The sequence below is a fragment of the Meleagris gallopavo genome, chromosome 6 (assembly GCF_905368555.1).
Source record: "Meleagris gallopavo chromosome 6, MGAL_WU_HG_1.1, whole genome shotgun sequence".
NCBI classification, from domain to species: Eukaryota; Metazoa; Chordata; class Aves; order Galliformes; family Phasianidae; genus Meleagris; species Meleagris gallopavo.
Window position 1 is genome coordinate 38,012,398 of NC_139409.1, and position 10,028 is coordinate 38,022,425.

The following is a 10,028-nucleotide window of genomic DNA, read 5'->3' on the forward strand; positions in this document are numbered from 1 at the left end:
CTCCTCTGTCACAGCTCCCTGCCATTCCTCAGGCCATGAGGCCTCCCCTCAGCTCCTCTGCTCTGAGCTGAACAAACCAAGGGACCTCAGCTGCTCCTCATGCGTCTTTCCCTCTAGAACCTTCCCCATCTTAATAGCCTTCTTGAAGCTCAGAGGAGGGCAGTTGTGGTGTGTTACAGCTTGGACATTTGCAGCTCATGTCCCTAATTTTATATCCTGCTCCACTTCTGACATCTGGCTGAGCAAGGATAGGCGGTGAGGGAAGTCAGTGTGTGTTGGCTTCTGCCTCCCACTGGGCTGCCTTTGCTGGCAGAACGCTAGCACTAGGAGGGAACCAAAGGGGAGGGCCACTTCTGCTGGACAGCCTCCATCTCTCAGGTCGCAGTGCTGAGGGCTCATGGGAGCCTTTGCCCGGCAGGCCGAGGCTTTGCCAATACCTTGTGTATATATAATCAGTGTACTTAGCATGGAAGAAATAGAATCCAGTAAGTACAGAGTGTAACAAATGCATTTTTACATTCTCGTATTCTTGAGCAATGAAACTGACAGTTCCTTTCAGTTATGGGGCCCTAGCTTACGAGCACTATTTGCCTCAGGAAGTTGAGAAGACACCAATCCAGCTGGATCTCAAAATGCCCTCACTTATGGGCTGGTGATGGCTCTTGCAGGTGGAAGCCTTATGCCATGTAAGGACCAACAAGAAGCAGGAATGGCAGACTGGAGAATGCGTTAGGGCAAGCCAACAGATCTGAAGAATGGGAGCAGGGTGACAGCATAGGGGTGACCAAGCTCTACTCCTAGGTACTTTCATGCACATCTTCTGGCATACCACATCTATTTTCTAGTCAGAATACCATCCCTTTCCTCCTTTACCCTGTTTAGCTCTTCCTTTCTGCACAGCTCAGCCTAGTTTGCATTTCAACTTAGCAACTCTTTCCTCATTTTTGCATCTCTCTCTCTCCAACCTCCGCTCTGCAGACTGGCAGGTAAGCAGAGCCAGGGAGGAGCAGCACAATTTATAACATCTGAAGAAAATGTTTAGAATATAATGTTTAAAATAAGGCAAAGTAGGTTTCTGAACCTTCATGTTGATTATAGAAGAACATGGTAGAAAAAAAAATAAAACAGTTTGCCTTTTCACTGACTGCAGAGATGCTGCATTTTTTGTCTGGATTTCAATGGAAATCAAAGTACTTAAGGCTAAAAAGCCCATGCCAAGTCCTTTGAGTACCACACTTTTTCTTCTCCTAATCTATTTTGATTTTCTCTTTTTAGGTCTATACATTTAAATGATCTGTATCAAGGAACTAAGTTTGGATTTTTCTTTTTGCTAATGTTATGACATTCTTGCTTTCATACTTGCTTTGGTCATAAAGTAACAATTCGCTTCCCTGCCACTAACGCTCCCAACAGTTTTGTCATGAATTATATCCGCAAAAGGATGGCTATAATTTTAGATAATCAACATTCCTTTGATCAAAGGACTGGCACAGATCCCCCTGAATTTTGTATGTCACGGTTGAACTTATTTGCACAAGCAGGTATTTTTCTGGGCTTATAGCAGTCTGGAAACACTGCAGTCACAGCAGATTTTCGCTTTGCCATTTTCAAATGATAATGTGTCAAAACCCTCCTGGGTCTGTCCTGCTCACTTAGTTCTGATCACTGTGCCCTTTTTTTTCCCTGGAAGTTTTCTTCTTTTTGACCCATCAAGACATACTAATTTAACTAATTTAATTTCAGAGACAGATGAAGTGCAGCTGACAAATTGGGGTAGAGGGAGGAGGAAATCTGCCTTCTCATTCCTGCAAAATATCAACCTGAATTGGCTACTGATTTTTTTGCTGCACAATTAGAGCTTCACAGCACCGCAAGGGCCATAACTCAGAGACAGCACTGACCACAGCCGGGAGCACCTGTCCATAGCAGTTCTCATGGGCACCACCACAACAGAAATACTAAGTGTACATTTTCCAGCTAATGCCAAAATACTTGCAGAATGCAAAGCACATCTTAAGCTGTAAAAGCCCGAGGGTTATCCTCATATCATATCATATCACATCAGAGAAACCGAACAAAACAACTCCGCAACCCAACAGATCGGTGACTAAAACACAGCCGCAAATAGCCACAGCAGGAAGAGGATTTTGTCTGCGGTTTCCCTCCTTCGTTGGCAGCCAGGTGCGGAGCTTTGGAAACCTTTCCAATCAGCCTCTGCTCGTCAGCGCTCACTCGCACAAGAGGGCACTGCAGCCACACGCATCAGGGAAGCGCCTCAACGCTGTTTTCCTGCAGAGCCGGGCTTTGAGAGTCCTCATCTTCTCATCCAGGCTGGCAGCGAGCGCAGCAATCTGTGCTGACGCGTAGTGCTGGTACACCTTGCACAGCTGAATTGCTCCGAGGTAAAATATGCATTGCAGAGTTCGTTCCTGTTAGAAACTTGGATAAAATTTGACAGTTGTGGTTTACCTGCGTGCATGCCCAGGGAGCTGAAATCAGGGAGGCTATCACAACCTTTTTAATAAATAAACAAATAGATAAATCCAGTTCATGCTGATTAAAGGAAAAAAAAAAAAAAATGAGAGAGAAACAACCAAAAAACAGCCAGTGCTTGTAGGAATGTGAATATTTTGATTATAGTGGCAAACAAAAGCCTCCTGACTATTCACAAGACTATTGATCTTAATCTGAAGGGCATTAAAACTTTATCTATGTGTCTGTCCACTTGTCAGCCTTCAGGTGCGTTTCTGCTTTCCCCATGAATGCCTTGTCTTCAGAATCACAGCATTTGCAAGTCCCATTAATTCAGACAGGAGTAGAAATCATGGTACTGTATTCACAGTGTACCCATATACCACAGGCCATCACTAACACCAAATACCTGCCTGATTTACCTGACTTTAGGCTCCCCACCTAAAATTTTCAATTGTATTTATAATAATGGATGTAAAATATAAAAATGTGAGATGCTATGTCCTGTCCCAGTGCACCAAAGTAATTGAGGTATGCAGCTCAAGGAATAAAGTAAGAGAAGCCTGTTACCTGCAAATACACTCTGAGATGACTCAAGTACATGGTGCACAGGAAGGCTATTTAGCAAAGAGTATGGAATGTGGGGGGAAAAAAAAAAAATCTGTATATAAAAATCATATTTATCTGTTACGTATGAGGCCGCTCCTGGTAAAAAACAAGTAATAAGACAATAAGCAAATCCCTTTTTGCATTTTTCATTTGTCACTGATGGTTAATAAAAATGGCTTGAAAACAGTGAATCTCAAGAACACACTTCCTGCCCATCCCTGGTGGGGCATCTGCAACCAAACTAGTGCAACACTGTGCTGCAGAACTTAAAGGGGCTCCTATGGGAAATGAGTTTCACTTATGGGATTAAACCACATCAAGGAAGCGTTAAGCACAACAGTTCAGTAACAGCTGGAGAAATCCTTAATGCTGATTGCTGGAAGCTCTCAGGAGAAATATCAATCTATAAACTAGCCTATACTCTGCCATTAGCTGCTTGAGAGATAACGTGCTGGACAAGATGGATTCTTGGCCTAATGCCACATTCCTATGATCTACCTTGACACAACAGAACCCATAACATTACTAATCCTGAGCGATGATGAGACAAACCAAACCAGGTCTTCAGGCTGCTTCCTTACCAACTGTATCCAAATACTAGCACCATTATAGTACAAAACTTCCTAGTATTTTCCTGCTCTGAACACCTTTCTTTTATTTCCACTTTTTATTTCTCTACCTCACCCTTTCCACTAACTACACCATTAAAAAATTCTGGCTTAAATAATGCTGTTCTATGCAATGCTCCAAGAACACTCCGATTAAAAATAAAAAAAAGAAAGAAAAAGAAAGCCAAAAACCTACAACCTAAGCAGCTGGCATTGATTGAAGTTTGCCAGATCACAGAACACCTAATAAATTCATATGATTGACTTGCTTTTCTGTAATGGTAAGATTATTAGAAGGCCAACTACTCTAATCATAGATCTCAGCCTTCCTATTTTCTATTCTTTCTTAATTTGCAGTTATGTTATCTTGTTTCCTGTTGTTCCTGTGAAGCAGAATTGGACTACATCAGGCACAGTGAGTGTTACAGCATACTGCAGCTATAATCAGGATGCATGATACCATCATTAATGCCATATAAAAAATAATAATTAAAAACTGTCAAAACTAAGGAAAAAAATGTTTAGAAATCAATTCTGTAGATAATAAAAGGGAGATATGAGTTATTTGTAAAGTTGAAACTTTTAGAGTTCAAATATATGTATCTCCTTTTTACCCTTCAAAAGACTCCAAGTGACAATTATTTGCCATAGTACTTGATAGACCAATGTCCCTGTTCCTGAAACAGCAGATAATGGTTAATAGCTTGCCACAGTGTGATAGCAATGTCATGGAAGCACCATGAGCTTTCTGAGATGTTTATTCTAACAGAAATAATACATCAGAGACATGAAATCAGATCAGCTGTTTGGTTTTTGTTTTGTTTGTTTTTCAGATTCACGCAGCTGAAATGTGAACAATCTTCAGACTTCCTACAATTCATCTTCCATATGACCAGATACAGACATCAGTTCCTCCTTCCATAAATTTTCTGTTGTGAATGAAAAACCACTTTGATGAATTCAGTGCTGGCATTACAGAACAGAAGCCTTTCCTATCCATGAACTGCTGCTGCAACAGTACATGTAAGGTATGAAGAGCTGTTTGGGTACAACCTTGTCTAATATTTGCTATTCATAAAGACAAAACAACTACAGTAAATTAATTCTACCAAGATTCTTTGCAATAACAACAAGAGCACTACAGGTGCATTTGCAAAGCCAAAGGGCATAGCACTAAAATAGAATAATCTCCTGTGACATACAAAAGCAGTGTCTGATTTGCTTCTATCATCCAAAGACATTTGCTTGTAGCCGTGTGCTACCTAAATCTAAGGTGTTAATGTACTAACCTGACTTCAGAAATCTCAAGAGTAGCTCACCCCAGGCAAAAGATATGCATCTTTTTGGGGGGCTATAACACATATACACATGAAATCTCTGGAATAAGGCAGCATCTAAGAGGGGAAAACCTTCTCCTTTTCTAAGCCATTTCTTTTCTCATTAGAACTGAAAGAAAAATAATCATCTTGTTCTTCCCCTGACAATTCCTCTCTCATTCACCCACACCTCCTGAAACAAAAAACAAACAAACAAACAAACAACAAAAACCAGTCAACGCAAAAATCCCAAGTCCCCTCAAAACAATGAGCTCTCAGGACCAGCATTGCATTGGTCTATATGTCTGTGTTTAAATCCATTTTAAAGAGCAACAATTTTATGTGACTAATCCTACGGCCTAGTTCAACATATTCTACTCAGATTAATTTCAGTGACTAATTTCAATAGGGATACATGAGTAAATGGCATTCAGTGAGACTCCTTATAATAGCAAAGGCTATTCAGTGTGCAGATGGCAACACCTGGCCCTTTGTGACAGTGTCTATTTTGCCTAGCCAGAAGGCACCCTGGCTTTGGAAAATCTCCAGTTCTAACCAGTATCCTACTTCTATAGGGAAAGTTCCCCAACCTGTGTCTTCATAGTATTTATATCCTTCTTCTACCCAAACCTCCTTATTTTTGCCTTTTCCAGATTGGATAGGAAAGACTGTGGGCTGTGTGCTTTTGCTTGCTTAGGAAAATGTTAGCTGGTCCCTAACCATTACTACACTGATTGAGGTATACCTGAAGTGTTACATTTGCAATCAGAAGTGCTCAAATTGCAAGCCCAGAAAACAGAGAAGCTGTAGTATTTATATATATGTGTATATACATATATATAGGAATATAAATATAGATCTATATATATATCCCAGATATTTGTACAAACTGGGAGAAGAACCCCTTGAGAGCAGCCCTGCAGTGACTTGGGGATCCTGGTGAACAAGAAGCTGGACATGAGCCATCAGTGTATGCTTGCAGCCCAGAAGGCCAACTGTGTTCTGGGCTGCATTAAAAAAGGGGTGGCCAGCAGGGAGAGGGAGGTGATTGTCTCCCTCTACTCAGCTCTTGTGAGGCCCCATCTTGAATACTGAGTCCAGGTCTGGGGCTCCCAGCACAAGAACGACGTGGATCTCTTGGAGCGGGTCCAGAGGAGGGCCACTAAGATGATCAGAGGGCTGGAGCACCTCTCCTATGAGGAAAGGCTGAGGGAACTGGACTTGTTTAGCTTGGAGAAGAGAAGGCTCCAGGGAGACCTCATTGTGGCCTTCCAATATTTGAAGGAAACATATAAACAGGAGGGGTACGACTGTTTACAAGGGTGGATAGTGACAAGGGGGAATGATTTTAAACTGAGACAGGGGAGGTTTAGGTTAGATATTAGGAGGAAGTTTTTCACACAGAGGGTGGTGACACACTGCAACAGGTTGCCCAAGAAAGTTGTGGATGCCCCATCCTTGGAAGCATTCAAGGCCAGGCTTGATGTGACTGTGGGCAGCCTGGTCTGGTGGTTGACAACTCTGCACACAGCAGGGGGGTTGAAACTAAATGATCATTGTGATCCTTTTCAGCCCAGGCCACTCTATGATTCTATGATATGATTCTATAGAGAAGCTGGAAGCTGAGGCTACCTGCTTATAAAAGACCTGAAACCTTCTAGATCAGCTAGAATTGTTCATAAGGATGTCCCATGTTAAGTGACACTGTAGATCTTGCCACAAGTTAAAAAAAGCTACACAATTTAGAAATCGGTATCAACAGGTTATAGAGCAGAATTTATGATGCAAGCAAGATCATCCTCAGCAGTAAGAAATGCTGTATACAGATGTAGTGACTCCTGATGGATCTGGAAGCTCAAGCATTGAAAGAAATGTGTTCAGAACAGACATACACAAATAGTACTTAACAGAAACCAAGACCCTGCTCTAGCAAAGAGGATCCATATACAAAGCCTTCATGCTTCCTCCTGGTGTAATTCTATGTTGTGCTTTGTTCTTCAGAATTGGACCCCTTTTTGTGGAAACAACAAGAGAAAAGATCTGATTTGGTATTTAAATGGTAGAGCTCAAGGGCCTGTCCTCAGGAACTGCTGACCACTTGATTTTTGCTGCAGTCAGTTCTTTTTTTCAACACTCTGTACCCAGCACCCTCTGCAGACCCAGGCTCTGCCTTAGGGACTGATGTCAAATATTTTTATCAGAAACACAGGCAGAGAAGGTACCTGACCTACTCAGAACCACCTTTGAGAAAGTCATGAATGGCCTTCAGAATAGAGCAGGTCAATGAAAAGGCAGGAAAAGGCAGCAGACCTCCAGGACTGCACTAGAAATGAAGTGAACATTTCTCATTTGGAATAAGGACGTACAGAAGTGTCTTAATATAACACGGAAAGCATGGTGGAAAACTGACATAAGAATCAGAGAGTCTGCTCCTATTGACCTGTTACAGTGGAACTTTTGACTTAAAGACCCTTCCAATCACTAGCAAAGAACCCTGGATACTATTTGTTCATGAGCACAACCGTACAGCAGGAAGTTAAATACACTTTTAACATTATGAGGTGATAAAATCCAAATCTTAGCCATAAAAATAATAATAATAATAATAAAGTTGTACGAAACATTCATTTGGTCTCAAACATTTTTGGTACTTTTGAAAAAAGCACAGAGTGAAGACCTATTGCCTGGGACCCAGCCCACTTAATCCCAACAGCACAGTCATTCTCAGACATGATATCAGGATGTTTCAGTTCCACAACTCATAATTTTGTAGCAAATCCTACAGGAGGCTACTACATTTCTGTAGGAATTTCAGTGGCCTTTTCAGAAAAGATAATATGACAGGTGAAATAAATAAATAAATAAAACCCAGTGGCATCTGGCATCTTTTGTTCCAGCTTTAACTTTTTTCCCCACAGAAATGTAAAGTAGTGGTTTGAATAAAGTTTTCTTCGTACTAGTTTTCTATATAATATAGCATAATACATGGAGTGTGTGAGTACAATGATTTATAAACTTTACAGCATTCCACAAGCTATCTGTGCAGTGGAGAAATATAAATTCAAGGTGTATTTGCGTGTTCAAAATAATAATAGCACTCAGAATTCATCGTATATCAAACACACATCGTGACACTGATAATTCTGAGAATGAGGATTGAGCATGACTTCCCGACAATTACCAATACCTCTCCTCTAAAATGGAAATATGGTGCTCATAGCCATAATTTCATAAAATGAAAAGCCTGGTTTTGTAGAACTGGACATTGGATTAAAAAAAGGTGCTGGAAGCACCTGGCATTAAACATCAAATTTCCATTAAGTTATTTTGCTTGACCAAAGCTCTTCAGTACACGTCCTGAAAATTAACATTCCTTCAGCAGGTTTTGTTTGATGGGTATCATCTTCAAACTGCTCTGCAGCTGACCTTCCTCAGTTGGATTGGTCTTCACTCAGAGGTTGGTGACACATTGGAACAGGTTGCCCAAGCAGGTTGTGAATGCCCCATACCTGGAGGCATTCAAGGCCAGGCTGGATTTGGCTCTGGGCAGCCTGGTCTAGTGGCTGGCAATCCTGCACATAATAGGGGGGTTCAAACTACATGATCTTTGTGATCCTTTTCAACTCAGGGCATTCTATTATTCTACAATAATTCTTTACTCAGTACCTTTCTGGTGCCCTTTCTCTCGCCAGTGCTCAATAATCACAATGTCTGATGTCCCAAGAGAATATGTTAATGCTGTTACAGGCATCTGAGTTTTCTCTTTCCCATGCACATCAATAGTAATCAGGACTTTAGTTTTCTGCTCCTGAAACATTCCACTGATATAAAACCTTTCAATTCAGTCCATGTCCTTGTGCAATCTTGTGCTCAGAGAAGCTGCACCATACTTGCTTATCAGACTCAGTCATGACTGCAGAAATATCCTTGGGAATATCAACCCCCAGATTAGAGAGCATTCATGCAAGACCCTACTGCCAAGCAATGCAAGGGCCAGCAACATCTACCACTGCATTCACAAAGTTAGCATCTCAGCATGAGCTCTTGAAGTGGTGCTGAGCCTTAGCACCACTCCAGCCTTAGAACAACTGAGGCAGGTCTTCTGTAAGGCTCGAGGCTGTAAGATACCCAGGGGCTGCTAGAATCTCCCACTCCTATGTTACAACATAACTAGTGTAATGAGAAACTGAAGTGTATTTAGTGCTACTTTTTACATGATGAAGGAGACAAGAAAAAGGAACAAACCTCTGAAAAAAGAGTGGGCATTCAGAGAGGTAAAGAAATATTGAGAAGGCACTGCTCCAACAAGCATCACTCACTCTGCACTCTTTGGAACCTAAAGCAGGTATCTGGGGTCTGAAACCAACCATAGAACAGAGAATGTTTGATGGTATCTCAAAGGGATTTACAACTTCACAGTGGGACGGGTCATGTGGCTGGAGTGCTGCAATGGATGGATGCAGGCTCTTGAGGAAAGCCAGGCTGAGAAATAGGTGAACATGGGCTTCAATCTATGTGAAGAGCTGTCTGCAGCACACAGTTTTGCTTGGAAAAAGTGACAAAGCAGTCAAGATCTTATGGGTAAGAATCAGAGAAGTCTGAAATGGGTTATGTCATGCTAGGTGCCTGCTGCAAGCTTCCTGATCAAAAGGGGGAAGTAGAAGACTTCACTCAAAAGCTGAAACAAGCTTCATAATCTTTGGCCCTGGTACCCAATAGGAACTAGAACCACTCCGACATCTGCAGATGGAATAACATTGCTGAGCACAAGAAACCCAAATTTCTGGCCTCTGTTGATTTCTTGATACAAGTGACTGACAAGACTTCGGTACAACATAAGGAGTGAACCCACAAACCAAGCCTAAAAAGAAAGACTGAGGACCAGTAAAAATCTCTCTCTTTTCTTGGTAGCTGGTGGAACTTTAGTCAGCTCAAATGCCTTCCAAATGCTTCACTCTTCCCCTTCAGAAAAGAGGCACCATAAGACTCGAGATGCTTTGGCCTAGCTATTAACTCCTGTAGC